The sequence below is a fragment of the Heliangelus exortis genome, chromosome 3 (genome assembly GCF_036169615.1).
Source record: "Heliangelus exortis chromosome 3, bHelExo1.hap1, whole genome shotgun sequence".
NCBI lineage: Eukaryota > Metazoa > Chordata > Aves > Apodiformes > Trochilidae > Heliangelus > Heliangelus exortis.
In genome coordinates this window covers 40,273,448-40,301,203 of record NC_092424.1, presented here as the reverse complement: position 1 = coordinate 40,301,203, position 27,756 = coordinate 40,273,448, and the positions used below count along the sequence as shown (strand labels likewise).

The 27,756-nt window shown below is 43.9% G+C and overlaps 1 protein-coding gene across 1 annotated transcript in view; it reads right to left on the bottom strand.

Annotated features, from left to right (window-relative positions):
• Positions 1-24,447, bottom strand: part of PAK5 (p21 (RAC1) activated kinase 5) — a 90,404-nt gene extending 65,957 nt beyond the window's left edge. Inside the window, exon 1 of the mRNA XM_071740282.1 lies at positions 24,312-24,447. The gene's annotated coding sequence lies outside the window, so the exon portion shown is untranslated. The remainder of the gene's footprint in view (positions 1-24,311) is intronic.
• Positions 24,448-27,756: the final 3,309 nt, after the last annotated feature.

Here is a 27,756-nt window from a genome sequence, read left to right as displayed (position 1 = left end):
GGCTGCTGCTTTGGGTACTCGGGGCTGCAATGTCTGTGGAGCAAACTGCTGGTAAAACAAAACCTACAGGTTCACCCAACCCTTCATACACTGCCTGCTGCTTCCTTGCTCCACTTCAAAAAAGTAATAATTTTTTTATTATTATCCTATTTTTCTTCTACTTGCACAGCACACCCAATGATGCCACCATTTTGCATTTCTCTCCCTATATATCATAAATGTTTTAAAGTTGTTCTGTTTGCAGCGCTTGCATCCTCGTGTCTTTCAGATGTTGCCTTTCGAAGACTTCTTAGAAGCAGTGACAGACACCTAAAGGATTATTGCCACTCACTTTAAAGACCACATCTATGCTTTTATGAGGGAGACAGTGTGGTACCACATCCACACCAGCAGGGAACATCTTCAGCTAACTGAATGCCATTCGATTAGAAAACACATTTCACCCAAAAATTGCTCTGATCCTTTTTTCTTTTTTTCAGAGGAATGAATATGAACTTGCAGCTGTACCTTACATAATTACTTTGCCCTAAATTAACAAGTGACTTCAAGAACTTTGAAGAACACAGCTAAGCCAAATGGAGGGGCATTATTATTAAAATAAGTAGCTGTTTCAAAGCATAGGAGTCCATACAACTCTCGCCCCAGCATTTTGCAGCAGCTGGTTTTGCAGGGATAAATATGGCCTCGTGGGCAGTTCCATCTGCTGGCCCACCAGAAATGGCAACACTGGCAAAAAAAACCAACCAAAACAAAACCACAAAAACTTCTCAGATCTATGTTTTACTCCAGTGATGACACACTCATCCTCCCAGGTGGCTTCTAAGTCACTCAGCCTTTCAGATTTACGTGAAATGGTGCTTAAAAATACTCTTTACCTTTAGCTGGAGGGAAAAAGGGGACGAGGCAGCAAGAGAAGAAAGAGCATCTGCTCTGAGACCACTGGAATGCTCAAAGTTCACCGCAAAGGGCCATAAAGGAACATAACCAGGTTATCTAGCAGAAAATCCAACAGCCTGAGAACAGTATTTTATGCAAGTCTGCTTCTGTGAAGCCAGACACAAGATGTACAGCAGGTCAGCACAAGCATCCAAGCCTCTGGTTGGCAAGGGCCTTCATGTGAATAAAAGAAACATTTATTACTTGGTATTGCAGCAGTGACTGACATGCCCATGACAATGCCTGTCTGATGCACTTCTATGGGACCCATGAGACTCAAGCACCCCACAACCTTTACATATGATGTCCTCTGATGCAAGAATGCATAACACGCCCTTATTTCCTCCCTCCCACAGAGAGGAGCATAACCACAAATGAGATACTGAAGGAGAAAAGTTCTGGGATCTAGTGAAATTAAAACAAACAAAACCAACACCCAAACCCCACCTGGGTGTTTCAGTTGTCTGGAAATGTAGCTTTTGCTTTCAGTGGCTTTAAGCAAGGCACAGTCTGAGTAAAACTGAAGTTTCTGCAAACTGTCTAAAAGCAAGTTTTCAGCACAGCTTGGGTGGAAGATGCTCAGCTCTGTCATTTGGGGCTGTGGCTTGGCCATGAATCATGAAAACATGCCCATCTAACTCTCTGTATATTAAAATAAGCAAATACCTCTTTGCAGTTACTGCCAAAAGTACTGAATAAGTCTGAGCTGAAAGCAGAAAATCCCTCATCAGATCCTGGAACAACTCAGGTCATTGGGTTTTCTATAGCTACTGCCCTTTTCCAATGAAACTATAAACTTTCCCTTAATTGAATCTGACAATTGAAAAGTGAAGAGATTTAAAATAACAAATGGTTTCCCAGCTTTCCCTGCAGCAAAGTTAGAGACATTTAATTGAACTTCAGCTTAGTTGCCAAACCAGGAAACCAGTGAGTAAGAAGGCATTGGGAATACCTGCTTTCATTAAGATAGTAGCTCATCCTTCTCCAGGAACAGCTGTGCACTGTCTATTTTTTTCTTCTTTTAATCACTAAAAAAGCAACAAAAAATGAAAACTACTGGGCACCACAAGGGGGTACCTACAGAACTGGCCACAGCAGCCAGTAACAAAATGCCTCTGTAAAAAATATTCAGGATACCAGAGCACTATATCCCCATATAATACTGGATATTCCACTACATCCACTTCTGTATCAAATGGAAATGCAACATACACAACTAGGAGGCAACTTCACCACCCATATATTGCAGTTCATGAGATGGATCCTGAAAAAGCTTTGGGGTCACCCCGGGCAAGAAGATGTTGAAAAACTGATGGGAGACAGCTGTAAAAATTACTGGATGGCAGAAAAATGTCTGAGAATGAGAAACTTGAAGCTCAACCTGTTCAGTTTGTCTAAGATTGAGAAGTAACTTGATTGTACTGCAAACCCCTCTCACAAAAGAAAACACTGCAAATAAAAAAGATTTTAAAAAAGGGCTTTGTCATTTCTGCAATAAGGAATAAAAGGAATCACTGGGTGAAGGCAAGGAAGAGCAAATAAGGAAACCATTTTTTATACTATGACTCATTAAACTCTCAAACATGCTATCAAATAGAGCAGCAAATGTTTAAATTCTTGGAGAAGTCACGTGAAGCCTGAACATCTTCCTGAACTTCTGTGCCATCAGACACAGTGTGTGGCCTGTGCTGAGATGAGCAGGTGGAACAGACCAGCTCACAAAATGCTGGAGAAAAACAAAAATTATTCAAGAGTCCCTTCTGGATTGACTTTCTGAATTTGCAAGAAATTATGAACCCAGCATCTCATGTGGATAGGGAGCAGCACAATATGTACTGTAACATTCTCAGCCATATAAAAACAGAATAAAGCTTCCTTTCAAAAGTCAGTTTCTAATTTGAAAATAGAGGTATCATTATAATAGATAACGTATCAGTATGTGCTCTTAATTGTCTTAATATAGCACTAACCACAGAAAAAGAGGCCCAAAAAGATTTTGGTGACACCAGAATCCTGGCAGCCTTGAACGTACCTTTAGGCAGACATGAAGCAGACCCAGGGGCATCCTCATAAACCTCTCTGCTGCTGTTGGAAACCAGCTTGAGTTTTGTTGGCTCTGTTGGGCTTTCATCCAGCAATGTTATGGGCAGTTGATTACAGCAATTTCCCTTCTTTGCTTTCCCACTTGCAAAGTCATTATTGAGGGATATTAAAACACATGAGGTAAAACACATTTGTGCTACCTTTTTTTCTCCTGCAAGAAACGTCTGATGTTTTCCCACACAGCATCAAAAAGAGCATCTCTTATGCTACTTATTAATGTTTAAAGATGTTTATTTCAAGTGATATCAGTACTCTTTGATATGTACCAATTGAGGTAAAATAAAAATAGCTAACAAAGGAAAACAAGACTGTTTGGCTGCTCATCTGTCAAGCCGTTCTCAGAGTCCAACAATTAAAGAAGAATATGCTCATGCTGGAAAAATCTCAGTGAGACTCAAGAAGTAAGTTTTGAATTAAGAAATGCTTGGACCTCCACTGGAAATCTGGCCAGCAGATCTGCCACCAACACCTGCCTGAGATCAAGAACCAACATGGCAAGTCTTGATTAAGAATGGCAGGGCTACACTGGGCACTTGATTTTAGCACTGCAGCACCAGGATCTGTGTTGAAAGATTAATTTTAAGAGCTCACTTGCAAAATACTTGTTCGTTATCATTAACTAACTGGTGATTAAATAATCACACACTTTAATTTTGGATACTAGGCAGCTTCCTCTATCTGGTCTCTGAATTAAAGAGAGAATTTTCCTACATTAGGCAGCAGCTCTACAATGACCAAGAAATTCCACCAGTCTTCTGGTGAGTTCTCCCAAATGCAATGAAATGTATTTCTATCCTTCCCCAGTAAATCTGAACTTTAAAAAGGTACACGGCTGTCAGGTAACAATAAAACAGTTTAGCCAGTGCAGTTCATCCAAATTTTATGACAAGGATGTAGAGCACTTTGCAGAGATGGTGTTAAGCTATGGAGGCTTGTACTGAACTCCTGCAATGTTTGCAAGAACTCAAAATGTTTGCATGATACACCAGCTTTGGGTTTATATTTTTTTCTGAGCAGTGAGTTTTTGAAGAAGGGAGTACCTCAGCTTCCTCTTCTATTCTGAGCCTCACTTTACATTGCATACACTAAGTGCATGGGAGAGGCATGGGAAGCATGGATGGATGCTCTCAGACCCGCATAGTGCAACAGGTTTTGTGGGAACTCCAACAGTGCAAAAAACATGCACTGCTGATGACAACCAGTGAGGAGGCAAAAAACCCTTTATATATTAAGGTGGGAAGTTCCAGAGGACCCTGCAGGAACTGGATCAAACTGAAACAAACTTCAATAGGAGCTTAAAGTCACAGCCTAAAGATCCCACTGTTTCTGGCAGCACCATGTCAGTTCCCTTACACTGTGAAACAGGGATCGATCCCTCTTCCAGCAGTGATCCAGGGATTCCAGCAGTGGGGCAATGTGTTAGGAACAGGATTACATAAAGATGCTGTCTGCAGATAGTACCAAGAGACCCTGGAAAGTATTGTGGAGCACCTTGTCTTCTAACACAGCCCCTCTGACACACAGTGAAGCTCAAAGTAAGGCTATACAAGTCCTACCTATTGCAGAAGTCTCTACTTTGTCTAAGGCTCATCTAAGCCTCAAACAAGGTTTGTAATGCCATTGCTGCAATGCACAGGATTAATGCTGGTCCTTCTGCAGAGGGGTGAATGTCATTTGCAGAACTATGTTAATGCCTGATTTGAATTTAGATGATGTTTTTAAATAAGAAACAAGCTCAGAACATCCGCTGGGAATCCGTGACTTGGATAAACCTTAATAAGTCACTAAAACTGAGTAACTACTGGAAAACCACTCAGACTGCAGTGCTGGCTGTATAAAAATAATAACAATTAAAATAAGGAAGATCACTTCTAGAGAAAAGAGAATAATAGCTTCAGATTGCATATTATGGGCACAGCTGATGTATTCAGAATGGTATGACAGTATTTAATGAGCTCAAGATCAACAAGCTCAATGTACAAAATATATCCTCATGAAGGAAGAGGAACAGGAAGAAAGGAGGCTGTACCCAGGGCTTTCCTCAGAAAAGCACTTTTCTCAAAGGACAGCAAGAAGAATTGGGAGAGGAAAAGTCCCTGAGGGAGACTGGATCAGGACAAGAGGGATGATGAGACAGCAAAATCCTGCAGCTATTCCAGCCAAACTCTCCCAGTGCTGATACTTGCTGTTTTGCGCAATTCCTCCTGTGGTCAGGGGGTGGTAACAAGGCAACACTAGACCCCCCAGAATTTTGGTATACCTAACTTACCAGCACCTTACTTACTTAAAACTTAATGCAGGTTGATTTTCCAGCCCCAAATAAGCAGAAGCTGAAGAAGGAAATGCAACAAATACCCGCTTGTGATGAGCAGCTAAGAGAAGCATCCCACCATGGCTCCTGGCTGCCCTGTCAACACCACCCCAGGGTGCTCCAGCACCACCATCAGTGCCATAAGGCTCTTTCACAGGTTCTAGGTTGTTTGGGCTTATTTTTAAATGTAGGCACTACTAGATATTAACAGTGCAGGAAGAAAATAAAGAAACCAGCTGATCCTGTGCCACCTATATCTGTATCTGTAAGATAAACCCCTCACATTCTTTCCTTTCCCAGCACAAGTAATCTTAAGGCGGTGGATCTCCAACAGATCTCCCCAAAACAGTGTTGTGTTGAAATAAAAGATGGTCCTATATTTCTCTAGAAGGTAATGGTGGGAAAAAATCCCTTGAGGGGAAAGTAAGTTTGGCACCTTAAACTGGATTAACACACAGCCCACATCTTTACACCACTCAAATCATGAGAAAGGTTTTCCAGAGAAAGAAAGCAGCAGCTGCACTGAAGAATTACATTTAAAATACATTTAAAATACATTTAAAATACATTTAAAATACATTTGCTTTCAAAGTGGATGAAAAATATCTTTTAACTTCTATTCTTTCATATTATGGACTTGAGTAAAATAGATGTTCTTCTCTTTTAAAAAACCATGCAATTTAATGCGATGATTCCTAGCAGGCCGCATCTGTTTTAAATGTTCGCATTCAAAATATGAAACCACTCCCTCCTTACCCTCCATTTTAACCACAATTAGGAATACTCCATTTGCTTAAACACATCCTGAACCGATGAGCCTCAGAAAACCACAATCTTATTCTGGGAAAATCTTCTGCATCCTTTGGGATCCATCACATTCAGAAAAAGCTGTGGAGGGACTCAGTATCTGTGGTCCCCCTCAGGTATCAGCAATATAAGGAAGGAGAGGAGCCTGCAGGCAGAATTCAGGGCTGAAACAACACAGTAAAATCCACTGAAATGCTCCAAACATGGATGAAGAGAGTTTTGGAAGAGGTTCAGAACAATGGGGACTCAAGCAGACTCCTGTAGCAGGGCAAGCCTTGCCAAGGAAGGGTAGCATCACCTAGTCGAACTGGGGCCAAGTTTCTGGCTTGGAAAACTCAAATGATGACATGGAAGTGTTAAGAGCAGGAATGAGGGAAGACTGATATGCCCATCTCAGAGTAATACTTTTTCTCTAGGAGTGAATGCCATAAAATTCTCTAATTTCAAAGAAGGTCAGAAATTTGTAGCATTTTAAAAAAGAGACAAATGGTCCTTAGCAAATCCCATGGGTTGGTGTGTCTGTGTGTTATTCATATAAAAATAGTAAAGCAGACAAAGGTAGAATACATGAATATTTTTAGACAAATCATAGACCACCCAAACCCCAAATGCTCATCAGAAATGTCAAAAAGCAGCTTACTGCTACAATAGACTAGGGATAAATAGGTAGTGCGCAACTTTTTAGGGAAAAGATTAGCACCACAGTGCAGATTATACAGGAATGACAGAGCAGGGACAGCGCTGGATGTCAAAGAAAGCTCAACGCTACAGAGACAAGCGAGCTCATGGTACCAGCAATATACCAGTGAGTTACAATACTCAGCTCCAGGCAGCACAGTGGAGAGATATCAGTATGGCTACCTAGGTAAACAGTACCTGCAGCCCTACCCTCTGGCTCTTCTGCTCTTCCTTCATAGGCAGTAAGAATGGAAAATCCCAATTACTTCCATGTTAACTGAGCAATCATCTTGATGGCCTATGGTTTTAGAGACTGAACTTTGACACCAGAACTGACTACTTCCAAGACAAAAATACTTTTTTAATGTCAATTTAAATTCAACACTGGGAAACACAGAGCAACTCAGAGAGCAGGGACAGCAACCTTCACTTTATGTGCACAGCAATAGTCTCTCAATTAGCTTTACAATCAGAAAAGAAATTTTGAAACCTTACAAATAATTTTCTATAAAAATCAACCTAACATTCTGCAATAATTAGATGAAAAAGTTAAAGTCAAGAACTGTTAGGAGACAGAGAATAGGAACAAAACCAGCAAATAACCTGATGAGTCAGGAGGCACTGACAGGACCCACTGCATAGGGTCAGGCTCTGGCTGTGCCTGCCTGGGGCTTTGCTGCAGCCTGTTTAGCTGTACCAGCAACTTTTCTGTTGACCAGGTGGCTTATCTTTGTACATAACTGTAACGCTTGCACAGAGTAGGACCAAGCAGGTACTCTACAAAGAATGAAGTACCTATGATCGGTGTGATCAGTGGCACAGTTTGACATAGCAGGGGGCTCCCAAGCAGGGGCACAGGATGCCATGCTGAGGGGCACAGGTGTGGGAAGACAGGAGAAGCAGCACAGGATAGAACTGGACCCCCCATAGCAAACTACATAAGTATCTCTGTCAGCCAAAGAAATGCAGACGGCAACAACATCAATTTCAGGGCTAGCAGAGAGAATATGTTACAAGTAATGTGTTAAATATACTCTAAATACAGTAAATATGGATATAACACGCAGATGCAAACTCTTAAGAAAGAGCATGTAAAATCATGATGGAAAATATAATTTATATATGTTTTACATATTTATTATCCCAAGTGGATCCTTGAACTCACTGGAAGAAACCACCAACCTCCACCTCCTGCTTCTCCCAGCAAGGAAGAATAAATGCCACCATTAGCATCCTGGAGGCAGCACAAGATACTAATGACTCACTGCTTTTTTCATTCTTTCTTCTTTTTATTATTAAGATCACTCAGGACTACAAGCAGTAATGCTTTACTAGAGAAGAAGCATTTTGAATTTACAGAAGCATTGGTAGTGCTAAAGGGGACTCAAAGCCCTTAGAAGACAGGAACTTCCACCTGAAAAATTGGTCTGCTTAGCTGAATCTGAATTGAACTTCTGCTTCTGCTGGTTGCACCTCAGTTTTGGGGCAGGCTTTAGTACACAGTACAGAAAGCCAGACATGCCTGCAGAGGAGACAAGAACAAAGAAGGAAAACCAAAAACTTACCCCTGTGCCACCTCACTTTTTGCCAGTGGGAGGTGGAGTAGAGAAAGACACAGATGTTAGGAAATACATTTTACCTTATTACTGAGACTTATTCTGTAGCAGGAGTTATTATTTTCCTTTTCTTTCACTATAATAAGTAGAGTGGGACTAATAATAACCATTTCCTTAGAGACTGAAGCTTTCAATTACAGTAAGAATACATTCTTGACTTTGCAAATAAGATGCATTTCCTTTTGCTTGTAGCAGTGCAACAACGCACTAGTTAGTGACTTGCAGAACTTAAAATGAAAATTTAAAGCTGGGAATTGGGTTGTTTTTTTGTTTTTAGAAAGTTCTCCCCTCCTTTATTAGTTTTTTGACCAAATACTTCCAAGTCAATAAACCAAGATGCCTGCAAATGGACCCCTCTCCATGGGAACAACATCCATGAATATTTATTTATTTTCCTCCAGAACCTCAGCCATACTGGCCTCAAGGACAGTGGTCAGTGCACCAGAAGAATAGCAAGTCTAGAGATTCCCTTATTTTTCAAAGCAGGACACAAATCTCATTCCCTGCATCACACTTTCATTGGTCACAGAAAAGCAACCTAAAACTAGCAGTGACTACAGGAAGAGCAACAGAGACAAAAGAGAAAATTTCTGAGCAGCCAAACCATCACTGCAACAACAGAGAGCAATCAGGGATGACAAGCAGGCAGAAGGCTGCCAGCATACCAAGAATGAAGTTTTCTTTCAGGAAGATATTTGCAATAGCACTCAAAAGACTGAAGCTGAGAGATTAGTTAGCTATTTTGTGTAAGAAAGATTGCTTGAATAATCACTTTTTCTGATGTTGCCACATCTTTTCATTGGGTAGTGCAGAGCATAATTGGCCCTTGTAAAGCTGAATGACTTTAAATTAGATGGAAAGATGGTCATTGCAAAGATAATTTTGAACATTCCCATTCAAAGTTGTAGGTTTATAAATATGAGTTGAAATAAAATGGAATAATTAGTCTGGCAGCAGTCACTTAATTTGACCCCTTTTTTTTGTTTCTTCCTTGCTTCACGCTTTTAAGCTACACCAGTATGTATGTCCGCGGGAAATGGAAAACAGGAAAATAAATGTATTTATCTAGATCAACCCCCTTGATGAACCTGGAAGCCTTAGAAGAGTCAACAACACTGATTAAGTAAGCCCAGATCACATTAAAACAAATTGCCATGCCACTCCTAGTACCTCTATTTAGCACTGACTAAAATGTTTCTGGTTTTAAACCTCCTTCTAAACACCAGCCAATGCCACAGGCTCACCCTGGCTGGAAGAGCCCCTGTGCCCCTCATTTGCAGCAGGAACAAGGCTTTGGGGCTTTGTCCAGCCATGGCTTGAAAAACTCCAGGGAGAGAGATGGGATCAGCTGATACCCTACCTGCAAACTTTCTCCATTTAAGAGCTGTTCAGAATACTTCTGAAAATCATGACTCAATTTTGTTACCGTGACTTCTTTCTGTCTCTGTTTTACCTATCTTTCCAGAATTCCTTGCTCCTCTCTTCCTTTCCTCCCTTCTGAAGTGCTTCCCATATTCCTGAAGGCACCTACCACCTTGACTAGAGGAATTCTGCAGCTTGTATTTATACAGCGGGGTACTTGGTATGCTTCTTATCTGGAAACCCAAAGCAGTTCTTGTTTCAGCTCCTGCAGAGCCTGCGGGGCAAGCCCTGCCTGCCAGGAGTGTGGAGAAAGCACTGCCAGATACAGGATGGAGGAAGCAAAGAACAAAAGAGACTCTGGCATGCTAACTTTGATCGGCAAACAGCTTCCATCCACTTGAAGACTTAAGCAGGGTTTGGGGCCATTTTTTCCTCCTCGAGCAAGCTCTGCTCTGCTTTCAGCCCATGGATGATGAGAGCATGGCTGATGAAGCCGATGCGTTGGGGAATGGATATTTCAGTAACTGGAGCGGAGGAGAAGAAGCAGTGAGTGGTGAGAGGGGGAGGAATAGGAGCCTATATAAAGCAGCCAAATTCAGAAACAGTCAATGCTTTCTGAGAAAAGAGAACTGTAAGAGGGGGAGCAAAGTTCAGGGAATTCTGACAACAGAAGAGCGGGCTGAGACCCAGCAAAATCCTGCCGCAACACTCATCCCATGGATCAAACTCAAAACCAAGGTATGTCCATCCCACCGCTTTTCTCAATGTACAAGGAAATTTTCAGGCCCTGATCTCACACCACTGAAAAAGGCAGGAGTCTGATGGCCTCCAGAAGCCTGAAACTCAAGGAAAGTGTTTGCAGAATTATTGCCCTGAGATTGAAGTTTTATAGGGCAGAGGCACTGGGGGCCCGAGGTATTCCTAGCAAAGCAACAAGCCCCACCACAGCTTCTGTTTTTCAAACCGCACCAAATGAACTAAAACATCACCAGATCTTCCAGCACAGCCTCCAGAAATTTGAAATTAGGGAAAGACTGAACAGTGGGACCTGACAGACCCACAAGCCCACCTGGCTGTGTCTCATCTTGTAAAAACCAGTGCTGCTCCAGTGCTGCTGGAGACTCCCTGCCTCACTCAGCCACGGCATTGAAAGTTTCCACCTGTGGGTACACACCAAGGTATAATAAATGAAAAAAAACCTGCTACACAATGCTCAATCTTGTGTATGAAACAGCATACATAATTAGAGCTGCCTGTATATACAAAGGCTCAAAATTAAAAGTCAGCAACTTCTACTGCTGCTTCTTGATTTTGGCAGGTCTGACTTTCCCACTTGGCGTCCTTATGATGTCTTTGGTAATGACCAAGATAACAGGCTTGTTCCTCAAGCAACTGTTTTTTGTAAAAACACATGTGTGTACATCAGATAAATCATCTGGTACCTGCTGTACATTTAATATCTCTGTGACTGGAAAACCCTCTGTGACCCAGGGAAGATGGTCCATATTCAATTATCACTTCCCCCATGCTCAAGACCAATGCATTCCAACAAAGATGTAGGCAGGCAAGAACACCATGAGGCCTGTGTGGATGAACAAGGAACTCCTGGATACAGTTAAACACAAAAATTTCAAAATTCTACCCAAGAAAGGATGGAAGCAGAGACATGTAACCTGGAAGGAGTACATAGAAGTAGTGAGAGAAGCCAGGCATCAGGATAGGAGAGCCAAAGCACAGTGATATTTGAATCTGGCCAGGGGCAACAAGAAAGGTTTCTACAGGTATGTCAGTGATAACAGGAAGACCAGGGAAAACATGGGCCCCCTCTAGAAGGAGGATGTGACACTCAATGAATATTTTCCCCCAAATGTTCAGCAGCAAGGGCTCTTGTCACACCACCCAAGTTGCAAAAGGCAGAGGCAGGGACTGAGAAAATGAAGATCCCTCTCACTGTAGGAGAAGAGGAGGTTTGAGACCGCCTTAGGAAGCTAAAGGTGCACAAGAAGCCTATGGGACCTGACGGGATTTATCTGCAGCTCCTGAAGGAACTGGTGGATGAAATTGCAAAGCCACTGTCCCTCACATTTGAGATGCCACGGCAGTCTGGTAAAGTTCCTATTGACTTGAAAAGGGGAAATAAAACCCTTTCAAAAAGGGAAAAAAGGAAGACCTGTGGAACTATGAGCTAGCCAATCCCACCACTGTGCCCAGCAAGATCATGGAGCAGATTCTCCTAAGGGCTCTGCTAATGCACATGGGAAAAAAAACCAAAAAACATCAGAGATGATGGTGACAGTCAACATGGCTTCACCAAGAGCAAATCCTGCCCAAAAATATGGTGGCCTCTTCTCACAGGGTAGCTGTGTCAGTGGACAAAAGGAGAGCAACAGATGTCACCTATCTGAACTTTTGCACAGCGTTCAACACTGTACATGACATTCTGGTATCTAAACTGGATTCAATGGATGGACCACTTGGTGGACAAGGAACTGGCTGGATGGTCATACTCAAAGAGTTGTGGTCAACATATCAATGTAGAAATGGAGACCAGTCACAAGTGTTGTTCCCCAGTGGTGGGTACTCAGACGGATGCTATTTAACATCTTTGCTGGTGAGACAGAGGGTGGGATTGAGTGCACCCTCAGCAAGTGTGCAGATGACACCAAGCTGTGGTGAGGTAGACACTCTGCAGGAAAGGAATGCCATCCAGAGGGACCTTGACAGTCTCGAGAGGTAGACTCGTGCAAGCTGCATGAAGTTCAACAAGGCCAAGTGCAAGGTTCTGCACCTGGGTCAAAGCAATCCCAAACACAAATACAGGATGGGCAGACGCTGGCTCAAAAACAGCTCTGAGGAGAAGGACTTGGTTAATGATGGCTAACAAGGAGATGAACATGAGCAACAAATGTGAGCTTGCAGCCCAGAAAGCCAACCATATCCTGGGCTGCATCAAAAGAAGCATGGTCAGCAGGTCAAGGGAAGTGATTCTCCCCCTCAACTCCAATCTTGTAAGACCCCATCTGTGGAGTACTGTGTTCAGTCCTGAGTCCTCAGCATAAGGAGGACCTAGAGCTCTGGGATCAAGTTCAGAAGAGAGCCACAAAGATGATTAGAGGGCTGGAGCACCTCTGCTATGAAGACAGACTGAGACAGCTGGGGTTGCTCAGCCTGGAGAGAAGGCTCCATGGAGATCTTATAGCAGCCTTCCAGTTCCTGAAGGAGACCTACCAGAAAGCTGGGAAGGAACTTTTCACAAGGGCATGAAGTGATAGGATGAAGGGTAATGGCTCTAAACTAGAAGAGAGTAGATTTAGATTACACACTAGGAGGAAATTCTTTACAGTGAGAGTAGTGAGACAGTGGAACAGGTTGCCCAGAGAGGCTGTGGAGGTCCCATCCCTGGAAGTGTTCAAGGCCACACTGGATGGGGCTTGGAGCAATATGGTCCCTGCCCATGCAGGGGGCTTGGAACTAGATCATCTCTGAGGTCCCTTCCAACCTTAGCCATCCCAGGATTATGACAAGAATTTACCCAAGTCCTGCATAGCTTTCAACCCCTGCACTTAGATCTGAATCCCACCCACCCTTAGAAACTGTGACACATTGGCTCATCCTTTGTGCTAGCAGTTTGTTTTCTCAACAATTTACACAATGTGCTCCCAAAGCTGGGTTTTATTGGCACAGATCCCCAAAGTGCTTTCCTGAGCACATCGAGTACTGGTAGGACAGCCATCATGACAGATATTAAAGCTCTTACGTCAAGTACAAACAATCTTGAACTTTTTCTTTTACTTAAAGTTTTTCCTGCAATTCTGGAGTATAACTAACCACAGTTTTCCAACATCTGTCTCTAAGAGATGGACTCCATTGTTAATGCACCTCCTTGATTCGTTAAGACACTAATGAAAACACCTCTGTTTTGGTACACAAGTCCAGTGTAATTCAGTTTGACTGTTTATGCTCTTGGAACCAATGAACCCATTAGTCACTGGATTGAGATCTGGGACCATACAATTGGAAAATCAGCATATTCCCTGGCTGACCAAGCTGTGAACCTCCCTTAGACAGAATTAGCTGTGGGAAGCAGCAATCACCACTGGCTGTCAAAATTAAGGGACGGCTCTGTCCTGTCCGGCCATGGCACATTGCCCAAACCAGAGCAACAGAGGCCCCAGCAGCAACCAGACAGAAGATTTTCTAGACAGGCTCCTACTTGAATGGGTTATCTTCTTACTTGTCCCAAAGTCATCTCTTTCAGATATCCCAAAGTCAACTCTACATTAGCTTTCTGTTTCCTTCATCATCATTTTGCACTAATTCCACCAGAAGCTAATTCCACCCACCCCAAACTTCATTCCCCCTCAGATATCCTCCATCCACACACAAATGGCCTTTGCACATAATTTCCTGAGAACTCCCTTCTCTGGAGAAGTACAAAACGGTTATTGACCATCTAAAACCCAGATCCCCTCTTCTCAGGCTCCCCATTCAATCCCTCACACACACCAAAGACCTGCTGCTCACTTGCAAATTCAGAGCCATCAACTTTACAGCATTATGACCTGAACCAAAGTCTGGCCTGAATAAGAGGTGGAGAACAATTTTTAAAACCATGTGAATACACACACCAGTCAACAGCTAACTCCCATTTCACATGGAATAACAGGGGAAAGGGAGGTATGGCCTTCACATGGCCTCGATGTGTATGGCAGCAAAGATTTACCAGCAAAGGGCAGTAGTGAAGTCTCCTACTTCTAAAAACTTTATTACTATTACATAATGTGCTATCATGCCTTGACTAGCACACTGTGAAGTGCTGTCATAAATATTTAAACTGCAATGACAAAGTAAGTGAGTTGTCAGTCCCTTCGATGCTCCTGTTTTTTGCTGCTTCTTGCTCTCTTGGGCCCTCAGTGAAGCAAGCATTGCTTTGCAGAAAATAAAAGCACTACACGTGAAACAAACTAGACATGTATACCTATATACACCACATACACCCTTTTTCCAGCAAAGCAAAAGGGACTTCAATTTATTATATTAGATGTTGGTCTTTCTAAACCTGGGCCTCTTATGGTCATTCTGGGCAAGCTTGGCACCAGTCAGGCTCCACCTCAAATAACTTGTCTGACTGTATTAGCTATTACATTTGATAGCTTGATAGTATTATTTGAAGCTTGCTATTTACCTAGTTACAAAAGACCAAGAGGCTTAGAGCTTTCTCTGTCTGGGACACAAATCTCTGCAACTACCTCTTAAATAGCCCAGTTTTATAACCCCTCAATCTTAACAATAAACCCTTGGATTAATGTTCTGGCCTAGTGAGGAGCAGAAGATCAAGGGCTAAGCTTTGATTTATGTGTGGGCCAAAGGAGACTGTTGTTTCTATATTCTTACTTTTCTTTTAAGTTCCTATGATGACTGCAATGCTTTTCTATAACATCACGGCAATTTTTAGCCTTATTTACATCAAAATCAATGCCACACTTGGTCCTTTCACAGTGCTGGCACCAGTAACTTCTTTCCCTGCAGGATTGGAACATTACCAGAGTGGTTTTCTACTGGTCTTAGCAGGATTTGCTGCTAAAGACCTCCTGAATCCAGAACTTCTTGGTGGTGTGGAAGGCAATGATTTCCAACCTGCAACTAGTGTTGGAGGTGGGGGAATGGTCTGGGATGGAAGGCTGTTCTGCTTTGCACTCATTTTGTACATTTGTGGAGCTTCATATACAATGCCAGGGGTGTCTGTAGTTGAGATAATTCTGCCTCATGATGCTTTGAATCCAGAACCATGAAAAGAGAAACAGGTACTTTGGAAAAATGCTATTCTGCATGGCCCAGTACCTGTTTTTATTATAGTACTTGCTGTTTTAGCAGTTTCTCTGAAAGCCCCATGTCTCTGGAATCAAGAGACTGAAAGACAACCTCCAATTGCCCCCCAAATTTACTTTTAAATGAAATAACAATAAAATCCAATGTCCTGTGTTAAAGGCAAAAGCCTTGAGAAAAGGTCCAGAAGGACCACAACTGTTCAAACAATTCAGAGTTTCACACTTGCCTAGATTACACACACTTGCCATGAAGTCAGACTCTGCACTTTTTGCAGCCTGACAGGAAGCTGGCTATTGGCTTAAAAATTTATTTTCTTAAAAGATTATTACATCTATATGAGTATGTTGCACAGGTATGCTAATAGTACTTAAGAAATACCACTAAAGGATGGAAGAAGTAAACATTAAAGAGCAAATTTTGAGTAGCTCAAATTTACAGAGCAAAGCCTGTGCCTAATATAATAAAGGGAACTTGTCAGGGGAATAGTGCAATATCCAGTCTTTGTCTTGACTGACAGCTTGACATAGGAAAATAAAAAAAAAATTCTTTAAAAAGCATTAGTTGGCAATGATCATAAATTTTCCCATTAAGTCCATAAACAATAACTGCAGTTTAATTTCTAGCTAAATCAGGACAGGTGGCTATTTTTCTTTCTTATACAGAACTGGAAATTGAAGAGAAATAGCAAAATACTGTTGCATCAGTAAGAGAAAAATAACAATGAGTAAAATAAACAGGAAGAGAAGTTGTGTTAGGATAAAAATGGCAGAACTAATTCAACAAAAACACCCAGAAACTCTAACCCTCAACGGTCTCTCACAAGTAGCATCAGATTGTTGCACAAAAAATGCAACAACAGAACACTGTGGACCATGTTCTACCAGATGCTGAGTCAAAATGCCTCTTCAAGCAGTTTATAATAAATACGAGCCACAGAGGTATTTGGTTTGTCACATTACACCCAATACCAGGGGTCCGTAGCACTAGGGATGTCCAAATTCAGACTGGATTGCCCAAGGAGAAAGAAGCGCTGACTTAAACTTGAGTTCATTACAGCAAACCTGTCTGTTGAAAGAAAGCAGCCTTGCTGATTGTGGCACATTCCATACTCCTCTCCCTCAAAACAGGGAAAAAAATCCACTTATTGTTAGCCTGTTAAGAGACTAAGCCACTTTCACTGGCAACGCTCTGCATCAGTGTTTAAATTATTCACTTTCTGCCTTGTACTTCGTAAGTACTTGAAAAAGCCCTACTTACTCTCCCTGCAAATCCTTACAGTACTAAGAGCTGGTCCTCAAGGAGACAAGCTAAGAAAAATACAGATGTGGGACGGATGTTGCATTTTCACTAATTTTGGTACTGTAACCCTAACATAGCACAAGGATGGATGTGCTTCTGTCCCTAAACTCTGCCACAGTAAAGCATTTCTCTTGCTTCCCAGGATAAGGGCTCAACTCCCACTTACGTCCAAGTGAAGATTTCTCCTGTCTCACCTCTAGGAAATAATCCTCCATGGCATACAAGGCACGTGGTTTTGCATGTGTTTCCCAAAAGCAGTCTTTAGGGTATGTTTAATGCCATCTGCTTTAAGTTGAGCCCTATCATCAATACTCAATTTTGGCATGAGAGCTATTGGCAATAACCACTTTAATTCATTGCCAACCCCTCCCTGACTTCCAGCAGGACGAGCCACACAAATGCAATTACAGACATCCACACACAGGATTTTTCTAATTTGTTTGCTTTCCTACTTCTCATCCTTCATTTACTGTCCTAAAAATGTCAGAACAGGGAACAAGGACTCAAAAACCAATCACCACCTGCAAACACCGTAGCAACACTAAACTATTTTGGCAGCCAGGCCTTTCTCAGCACATGCTTACAGAGATGATATCCCTCACGCTAGAAAGATGCAACACATTCCCTGGCTTTGGGCTGCATCATTTCAAGCTCCTGCATAAAACGTGGGAGCACCCCGAAATTTCCTAGAGCAGCTGATGGCTTAGGCTACAGCCATCACCTTGGCACTGGAGCACTTTCCAGTAGCACACTAAGCTTTATGCTTCCAACATAAAAACCTCAGTAATGTTGCTTCCCCAAACCCTACTGGCACACCCTGTGGCACACCCCAACCAACCACACCACAAACACCACCTTGCTCCAAAAATACTCCTTCATTAACGCTTCAGTCTCAGCTGAAGTTCAGCCACAGGCTTTTCTGCCCTTTCATTATTTTCTCCCTGTGACACAAAGCATTAATATAAAGAAGTTTTGCTATTTGGAAAAAGAGTTCAGTGCATGCAACAGAGATGAATTAATGTACTATTATTCTTTCCTGCACACTTCAATATTTGGGGCAGAGGCACAGCTCAGGGCACATTTACTTTGCGCTCACCTTAGGAAAACTCCGATTTCTTCAGCCTCGAAAATCACCCCTTTCTATAAAAGATAAAACCAAATACCCTCCAAAGCCTACGAGAAATGCAGCAAATCTGTTGCCTTTGGACTCTTTACACTCAAGGTAGAGACAAGTTTAATAGATGCATACTCAGGCTTCTGTGGTGAAGGCAGGATTTGGCAGGAAAACACTGATCATTTAAATATTATGACATTTTACTTACATTTCATGAAGAGTTCAACCCTTTTGAACCAGATCTCACTTCTACATCCTTCAGTTGCATCTTAAGAGCCCTTCTGTCAGTAGTGTGTGGAACACTCATGAAAACTCTTTTACATGTGTTTATTTATGTGGTCCAAACAACCTAATGAGGCATTAAGCATTGTTTTCACAATCCTGTAAAGTACCAAAAGTCTCCTGGGATGGTTCAGGCCTCTTCAGCCCAGATAGTTCCACACCTTCAGGAAAAAAAATAAAATAAATCACCCGAAAGTGCTTTTTTCAAAAGCAATTACCATAATCCCCACTGTTACCCAGAGGGAAACAATGGCAAGCAGAGGTGGCTCAGCAAGCAGCACAGCCGGGATTAGAGCCATGATGCCTCCTGACTTCCAGCTCTACACGCAGCCCAGAGCCTTAAATAGCTGCAGTGCAAGTAATAAGCTCATCCCTCTATGTGTGCATCAAACTCAGAGAACAGGAAAGCTGGAGTTTAACTTAACAGCATGATACAGAGCATCCCAGGAGAGAAATCTCAAGTTTTAATAACTGTCAGCTAAACAACCTGTATGAAAATGGAGGGGAAAGACACTGCACAGATTTTACTGACACCAGTTTTGGAAGAGAGTATTATTCACATTCAGCAGAGCATGTCGCAATAAGAGGTTTATAGAAGCTATCTGCAGGATCACTCTTGTGGTATTTATTCATTACAGTTTTTGTTTGTTGGCATTTCTTTCATCCTCTCCTTTGTCACTGGGGATGTCTCCATCCATCCCTTTCTGGAATACCTTAACTGCTATGAAAACAATGAAACTTTTGTGAAAATCCACACTTTAATAATGCAAAATAACAATGTAAATTGTGTATTTCTACAGCGATAGTAACTGACGTGTGGTTTTCTCTCACCAGAGGTGGCTGTGTATGTCCATTTCCACTATTCCCTTGCTTATAGCTGCAGTATGTTTTTACTTTTTCAGCTGCCTCCAGCAGGGAAAAATAAATTTAAAACACAGCCTGAAAAAGGAATATCTTTAGTGCTATTTTTGGCACTAAAGTTCTTTGGCTTAACCTATTTTTGGAAGAGCATCTTTGTTCAGCAAAATCAAATCTCCCAGCCCTGTGACACTCCGGAGCAGCATGTCCCGCTGCAGGCAGAACCCTTTGCCAGCAGCAAACTCTTAGCAGCTGAGCCAGCACACAGAGCAGGGCCAGGATGGCCCAGGAGGAAAATTATGGGAGTTGGGATTTCACTTCTGCTCTCCATCACTGAATGCCCCAAGCAAGCCACTCCACTGCTCCTCTGTATGCTTTGGCTATCCTCAGCCCAGCACACGGCATATGCATAAACAGGATGGGTGCACCTCATGCCGTAAGCTCCCCAGGGTGAAAACACATCTTAATACATGTCCTGACAGCCTCTAGCCCTACTCCGACCCTTTTTTTTGGTGGTTTCTAAGATAAAAATATTCATTGGTATATGCAGCTCATATTTTAACAAAATCCTGGCTTGGGGGATAAGGAAGGCCAGAAATAGGAAACGGCAGGCCAGCCTGTAAAAGAAGAGCTGAACTTGACTTACACTTTTTTGGTTTTTTTAGTTTGATTATAAAAGAAATTGAAAGTTCTGCCTGCTCTGAAACATAACTAACTACCTTTGCACTTCCACCAGGTGCACCTTCCACAAGTGGTAGCATCCCTACTTGGCCCAGAAAAATACGTAGTCAGAGAAGATGTAAAATAGCTGACTTCATATATCACGGCTGGCTCTACACAACGCAACAGGAGCACCTGCTGCTTACAGGCACTACTGGGAAAGGAACGGGATAATCCTTGAACCTTTAAGCCTTTTGGCTCCAAGCCAACATTTTGTGCCAGGGCTGTTTTTAACAGGCATGGCTGGACCACGCAAAAACCACACAATGCGGCAGGTCCTTGCCCTGAAGCCCCAGCCATAACCCTGCCCGCCAAGCTGCTTTTCCCCCAGGGGGGATGAAGCAAAGCTAAACATTCATTTGGAGAGAAAATATTTAGTTTTCTTGGTTATGAGGACAGCCCTCCCAATGCATTATCAAGCCCAGCCCAGACAGGGATGCTGAAACAATAGCACTAACAGCAAGTCCCCAGTGAATCTCCATGGCCTAGCAGATTAAAGGCTTAATTAGTTACCTGACATTTAAATATCACCAGAGTGCACTGAAAATGACACTGAATGTTTCTTCCTCTTGCTTTTAAATGGCCTCGTAACTGGTTTTTGGTGCACAGTTGCTAGTTTTTGAAAGGCTTCCACTTTTTCATCTCTCTTCCCTTGAGAACAAAGCCGATGCACTTGTGCTGTGCATCAGGCACTGCTCTGACACATTCAGCTGAAGCTGAATTTAATGGGGGGAAGTTATCTTAAAAACATCAAGCTTTGTATCTGGAGAGAGGGGAGGTACCCTATGAAGCACCTACTGACCAAGAGACAAACTATTATCAGGCACTTGAGAAACAAGGGAGGCAGCAGCCACAGGAACCTGAGGCTCCATTAGCTATCCAGTTTTTGAGCAAAACCACCTTTCATACTTCAAATTGCTATTGAGAGTAGCAATACTGTATGGAAATGTTTGACAGATTAGAGTTAATAGGGGAAAAAGGTATAATTGGAAGATGATAAAATGCAGATGCCCTCCAGTTTTGAAGGATATCAACCACATGAAATTTCCACCACAATGTTTCTGGTTTTACTTGGCTGCAGTCATCCCACCCTGATGGCAGAGGGTTTACTTAGCTTTCAACAAAACCTGGGGAAGCCTGACCAGACCCTATAAGCAGACCAAACAGACCAACTCCAATGACTTCAGCAAGAAGCAAAGAAGAGACACTACTAGAAACACCTCCAGGATGGCCAGACAGCACCAGGATTCAAATGCCAAAGCCAGCAGCAGCATATGCCAATGAGGCATTTTAGCTAGAGGGCTTTTTGTTCGAGGTTTATGCATATATCAGAAACCCATCAGCTGCTGGTACCATAAACACCCATTAGCAGTTTCAATACATGCCACACTGCAGACTTCTGCTTGTTACTTTTGCAAAGCAAACCGGTAAAACCGGAGTGCATTTATGCATTTGAACAAGTAGACACCAAAAACTTCAGATTCTTAATTGGAGCAGCTTCAAAGCAATAACTGGATTTAAATGTCATATGTGAGGGTGATAAGAAAGGAGGAGCAGAGGTGCAGGTGCTCTTCTGCTCAGCTTTTTCTCTTTTTTCCATACCTCCCTGAAACAGCACAGCAGCCCTGACAGATCTGTGCCAGCATCACCTCTTGAGCTTCAGCTACATGAACGGAAGTCCTCCTTGAATTTAGCTTTAAACCCAAATTACGGGCCCTGACTGATGCTGAAAAGGACAGTTTGCCCTCCCTATTTCCAGAGTAAATCTGGCGTCAGAGGTGACCTCAATGAGGTAAGACAAAATTCATCATTTTAACTAGCACCATGAGAAGTTTGTTTTCAACGGAGAAGCAGCGGGAGTTGACATTAGCAAGCAAGTTTCTTGCAAAGCATTTTATTTGCCAAATACAAGTTTCAAAGTGGTAACTGCCAAAATAACTGTTACTTTGGCAAATGCTATCTGGGAAATAAAATGCTTTGCAAGGAACTTGCCTGTTACACATTTCCAATTTAGAATCAACCATCAGAATGCCGAGATTTCACTCAGAGCCAAATATTCACCTACTGCCTACTGAATTTGTGATTGCTGATGTCTAGGAGAAAAAAAAAAAAAAAAAAAAAAAAGCTGATGAGAAGCAATTAGGGGTGCCAAAGTAGCAAGAGAATCAAATGAGCAACAGAATTTACTAGGTCTGGCTCTAGGGGGATTGCCAGAGTGTTGCCAGAGAGGTTCACTGATGAATTGTGATGGCGTTCTCCACAGCAGGACAGCCACGGTCTTCTCCCTATGCCACCAAATCCCCACACAGAAATGACCACTGTGAGCCCCTCTGTAAAGTACAGTCCAACAGTTCCAACAGCTGAACAACACACACACACACAGAGTGAGTGGTTAGCCCTCATTTCCCTATGATAACATTAAAAACCTACAGAACTGAGTAACAGCGATCTGACCTTCTGCATCAAACGGCGGCAGGGCTATGGCAGACTGATCAAAATCAATCTTCCAGAAAGCACAGTTTCATCTAACCCAAAACCATTTGTAAAAAAGTTTGAAGCAGGATAAGAAGTTTAGCTTCAGCATGCTCAAAAGGTGAGTCCTTCCCTCAATTCAAACCATGTTTTAACTCTGTTTACCTGAAATTAATATGTTTGAGAGCACAAAAACCTAATTCCACGATGAACTTTCCATCATCCTGAAATGAGCTACAATCAAAAAACACCCTGACTAAACCAAAGAAACAGCCAGCACAGCAAACCACAGCGAGGAATTCCAAAAGCTTTACCAGGCACAGCAGCAGCTCTGAAACAGGTGCCCTGCCCCATGCTGTTTGGGTCCTTCTGTCCCCACCTACAAACCCAGAGAGCACCTGCTTGCCATGAGGGAATCCATGTGTAGGGAACCACCTTACAGCAGCAAGAGCAACACTTCAGATGGAAGGAACAAGCAATGCAAAGGGCCATTTTGTGAATGTAAACAGCAAAGCTTCTATACCTTCTGCTCAAACCCGGCTCCCGAGGTGTGGAAGGCCTCGGAGCCCCACAGGCAACCCTAGACCCACTATCCATGTCAGAAACATCATCCCCAGTGGACAACCAGAGCAATTCCCCAACCCCTTCAGATGCAATCTGCAGGCACCAAGAAGTAATGTCCCTGGCAGCAGCCGTGATGCTCATAGTCAGCATCGGCTTCTGTACAGGGCAGGGGAGAGTGGCTCCCTGCTGCAGTCCCAAGCAGCGTTATTTAAAGTTACATAGTACAATAAAGACCATAAATGAGGAGTGGTGATTCCCTAAGTGCTGTTTCGGGCAGCAGAGACCACCAAGATCCATATCAGAACACGTACCAACCCTCTTCCCTCATTTTGCAAGTGTTAAAGCACACAAAAAAGAAAAACCAAACAAAATGCTTCTAAAATTAAGGGAGAAGCTACTAGCAGCATGGTCTCACCACTGGACCCTCTGAAGTTGGGGGGAATTTTATCCTTAACGACAGTGACAGCCCTTTTGGTCTAGCACTGAATATTTGGGAAGAAAAAAAAACACAACCCATTGTTTCTTTATGTTAACAGAAGGCTGGTGTGTAACAAAGAGGAAGAAAAGCAGTCTGCGTGCTGCTGGCAGGCTGCTAAAAAATTCCCAAGGTCTGATCGATCTTGAGAATAAAAGCATCTCTCCTGATCCGAGGGTTATTCAGTCACAGCATCACTGTGCAGCTCCTTTGCTTCAGCTACATGATCCGAGGTTAAGGCTGACAGAAAACAGAGTCAAGCACAGGCGTTTCAAACCTTTTACGCGGAAAAAAATAAATAAATAAACAAAAAAAGGGGGATGAACAGAGGTGTGCAGGCGCCTGTGCAAGCATTCCTAGGAGCGGCTGCACATCCCTTCGGGTACCTGCTTGGGGATGAAACCCATAGGCACAGGATATTCACAGAAAGTTGGGAGCAACTTCCTCTGGAATAAAACCGCACAAAAATCAAAATGCCTTGGAGAAAAATAAATAAATAAATAAATAAATAAATAATATTTTAAATCCACTGTCCTGGGAAACCATGGCCAGGTATTTAAAACAAACTCACTCACCCCGGCCCCCGGGGCAGAGCTCTGAGAGCGGAGCCCGCCCGCCCCCGGCTCTCCCCGCGCCCTCCGCGGCTCTGCCCGCTCCGCACAGCCGGGGAAGGGGATGCCCGGGCCGAGCCTTTGTCTCTCGCCTGCCGCCGGCTTGCTCCGGCCCCGCCGAGGCGGGCATCGGCTGTCAGGACAGGCGAGCGGGCAGCACCGCGGCCCCCGCCGAGCACCAAGGAACGCCGCTCCCGCCTCCCCGCAAGGTCGAGCCTCACGCCTCGGCGGCAGCCGCCAACCGCGCACCCGGTCCCCGCACCGCCGCCCTTACCTCCGGCGCCGTCACGCCGCCGCCCCCAGCGCCATGTTCCCGCGGCGGCTACATCCGGGCCGCGGCCCCGCTCGGCCCGGTCCGAACCGAACCGAACCGCACCGCAGGTGCTACCTCCGCCGCTCCCCGCCCACCCCCCCCCGCGTCGCCTCTCCCGCCCGCCTCGCGCCCAGCCGGGGCGGGGCCCGGCACCGCCCCGCCCACCCCTGGCGCGTGCCGCGGGGAGGCGCGTGGCGCGCGCGCGCGGCGCCGGCGGGTTCGTTACGGAGGGGGAATGGAGGGAGCGGCCCGGGGCCCTCTGTCCCGGGGCTTGGCTGTCTGTCTGTCTGTCTGTCTGTCTCTGTCTGTCTGTCTCTGTCTGTCCGCCCGCCCCACCGGTCGCACAGCCGGCAAACACATCGCACACCCATGCCCGCACCAACCCACCTGGCCCAACCGACCGACGCACCGGGTACCGACCCACGCACCAACTTGTGCGCTCACCCGTGGCTGCGCCAACCCACGCACCCGCCCGCCCATTCCTGCGCCAGCGATTGCACCAACCCATCCGTCCTCCTCTGCCTGCACCCACCGACGCGCCCACCCACCCCTGCCTGCACCAGCTTGGGCGCCCACCTATGCCTGCACCACCCCGTGCACCTGCCCACCTCTTCCCGCACCAACCTTAGCGCCGAGACACCCGCCCACCCGTGCCAGCACCAACCACTGCACCCATCCGACCACGCAGGCACCGACCCGTGCGCCTGTCCGCCCATTCCTGCACCACCCGATGCACCCAGACAACCACCACCCCATGCGTGCACCAAGCGATGCAGCCACCCACATGTGGACTTGTGCACCAACGCATCCATCCATGCGTGCACCGACTTGGGCACCCACCCGTGTACTTGCCCACCCACGCACTCACGCACCCACATATCACCCACTACTGTGCCGGTGTGTTTTGTTACCCGTAAGCTCTGCCCCAGCCATGGATAAATGCTGGGGACAATTCTGGTTAGGGCAAAGGATGGAAGGAGGCAATCGGAGCAGCACAACAGCCAAATCCTGTATATCCCATGTAATTTAGGTGTATTACTGCCGGCAATTTGTGCCTGCTTCCCAAAGCTGCTCTAAGCCTACATTTTAATATAATGTTCTGTAAGAAAGATTAAGATTGCCTTTAATGAAGGTACACATCAGTCCTTCCACACGCTGAATCAGGAAGGAGATGATGGTGTGTGCTCATGGGTGACCATAAACCATCCCTGCCAGGAAACACGGACCACAGACACTGAAGTGCTTCTCGGAGGCACCTGCAGCAGAATATCCCTGGGAAAAAAAACCTGAAGCCAGATTGATTGATACAGCCCTGCGTGATAGAGGAGTGATCTCATACTTTATAATGTTGAATTAAACATTATTTCTAGTTTCTTTGGTGTGTGTTTGCAGTAAAATGCACACACGATGGATGGAGGAGAGAGGATACAAGAATAGCTTGAAGATAAGGGTCTGCATTGGAGCTGCGTGGGGGGACAGGCAGAAGGAGGTGCAAAGGCTGAGGCTCTCATGGCACTCAGCCACTCACCCAGGATCTGAACAGGTTGCATGTAAAAAAAAAAAAACAACTTACATTGACAACAACAATAAAAATCCATCCAAAGTGTGCTCTTCCACTACCCTAATATTTGCTTCTACCTTATTGTCTTTACTTTCCCTTCAATCACTGCTCCACCTAATTCTGCAAGGTGAAAGAACCTCCCTTTGGTGTTCGATGTTTGCTGGCATCTGTTCCAGCCTCAAAAACTCGGGCATGGCAGCAGTGAGCAGCACCAGCAGGAGAAGGAGCCCTCTCCTTGCTGTGCAGGAGTCTGGATGGAGGTAAATGCAGTTACCAGTATGGCATCAAGCTATTAAAAAATGCTGAACCATAATTTCAACTCCCTAAATATGAAATTCAGTCCCAGGAAGGTTAGGGCCACCTGGAATGGGGGGGTAGGAGGGAAGTGCTGAAGTTGCTCTGTTGGGTTTTTTGGCTAGAAGCATCATCTGAAATGGTTAGCCACTGAAGGACCTTCAGATTTCTGGGGGGAAAAAAGCAAAAAAAAAAAAAAAGATAAATAAATTAAAATAAATTAAATTAAAATAAAATAAAATAAAATAAAATAAAATAAAATAAAATAAATCCCAAGCCAAGCTGAAACACTAAGGAAAAAAAATACCTTGGGCTTAGACCTCACTGCAAAGCTAAAGACTTTTCCTAGTGCATCAGACTAGAAATAACATTGGGATGAGGCAGTGAAGCTTTCCATGCTCTGAATCAGCATGAGTGACAGGTGTCTGTGTGGCAAGGTGTTGTGTGTCACATCTTGGCATGCTGCATATGGCTTCTGACAGGGGAAAAAGCAGAAATCAAGCCTTTGCTGTTTTGTCTTTAGTCTCAAATATGATTAGGAGGAACTTGCCTCTGTGAGCTGGCAAAACCAATGACTGTCAAACTGTGGCACTGGGGGAGAAGCACTGGGGGAGCATCAAAGGAGGGAGGTGGCATTAATCTGCCCCACAGCCTGTGTGGTGCTGGGGGAAGGGGTGGCAGAGAGGTTCAGGTGCATGCACCTGATGAGACTCACACTGCAAGGTGGTGGATACCTCCATTGGTGCTGGAATATCCCATCCGGTTCTCTGAGTTCCAGACTCTCTGTTGTGATGTTTGAAGTCAGCAAGAAACCAGATTATCTAACTCAGACTTTAGTTTCTCCAGTAAAGTCAATTGAACTACCTAAGGGAGGAACTTGACTGTTTTATGGTTTCAAGCTGAAACTTAGATGTGTATATGTCTGCAGATACCCCAAAGCTTTTTTAATAAAGGTCCATTTTGCTTTTGGCTTATTCTTGCACGCCATGGTATGAATCAGATACCTGGCCCCTCAATTCATTGCAGAAACTCTGAGCTGGAGTTGATGTGAATGACAGAAGATGAAAATGCAAAATGCCCTGTTCCAAGTAAAATCAGAGCATAAGATTATTAATTTAATTTATCAATTTTTTTTTTTACTGTTTAAAAATAAAGAATTCTAAATTAAAACTGAATCAATGTCACTGACCAGTATGGCCTAAGTTTTGCTGTAATATTATAATAGATACAAATAAACCCCTACAAATTTTAGATGAAGCTAAGTTGAAGTTAAGTCACTTCAGTGACTGACGTATTTGCTGAACCACCTGGACAGGAGGTTCTGGAGCCTCCATTATGTAAAGACCCTTTTTCCTTCGGGATGCTCAGAAAGGTGTTTTTCAGTTGGCTCATATTTGAGGAAACCATCAGGGATTGAAACTGAGGAGAGAACAGGCAATTGCACTAGTATAAGTCTTTATAAGGATTTGGTGATTAAAAGTAGTCCAGCCTGCTGTCAAGAGGTAATATTTCCCATGTTCAAATCTCCATTTCAAATGCAGAATAAGTTTT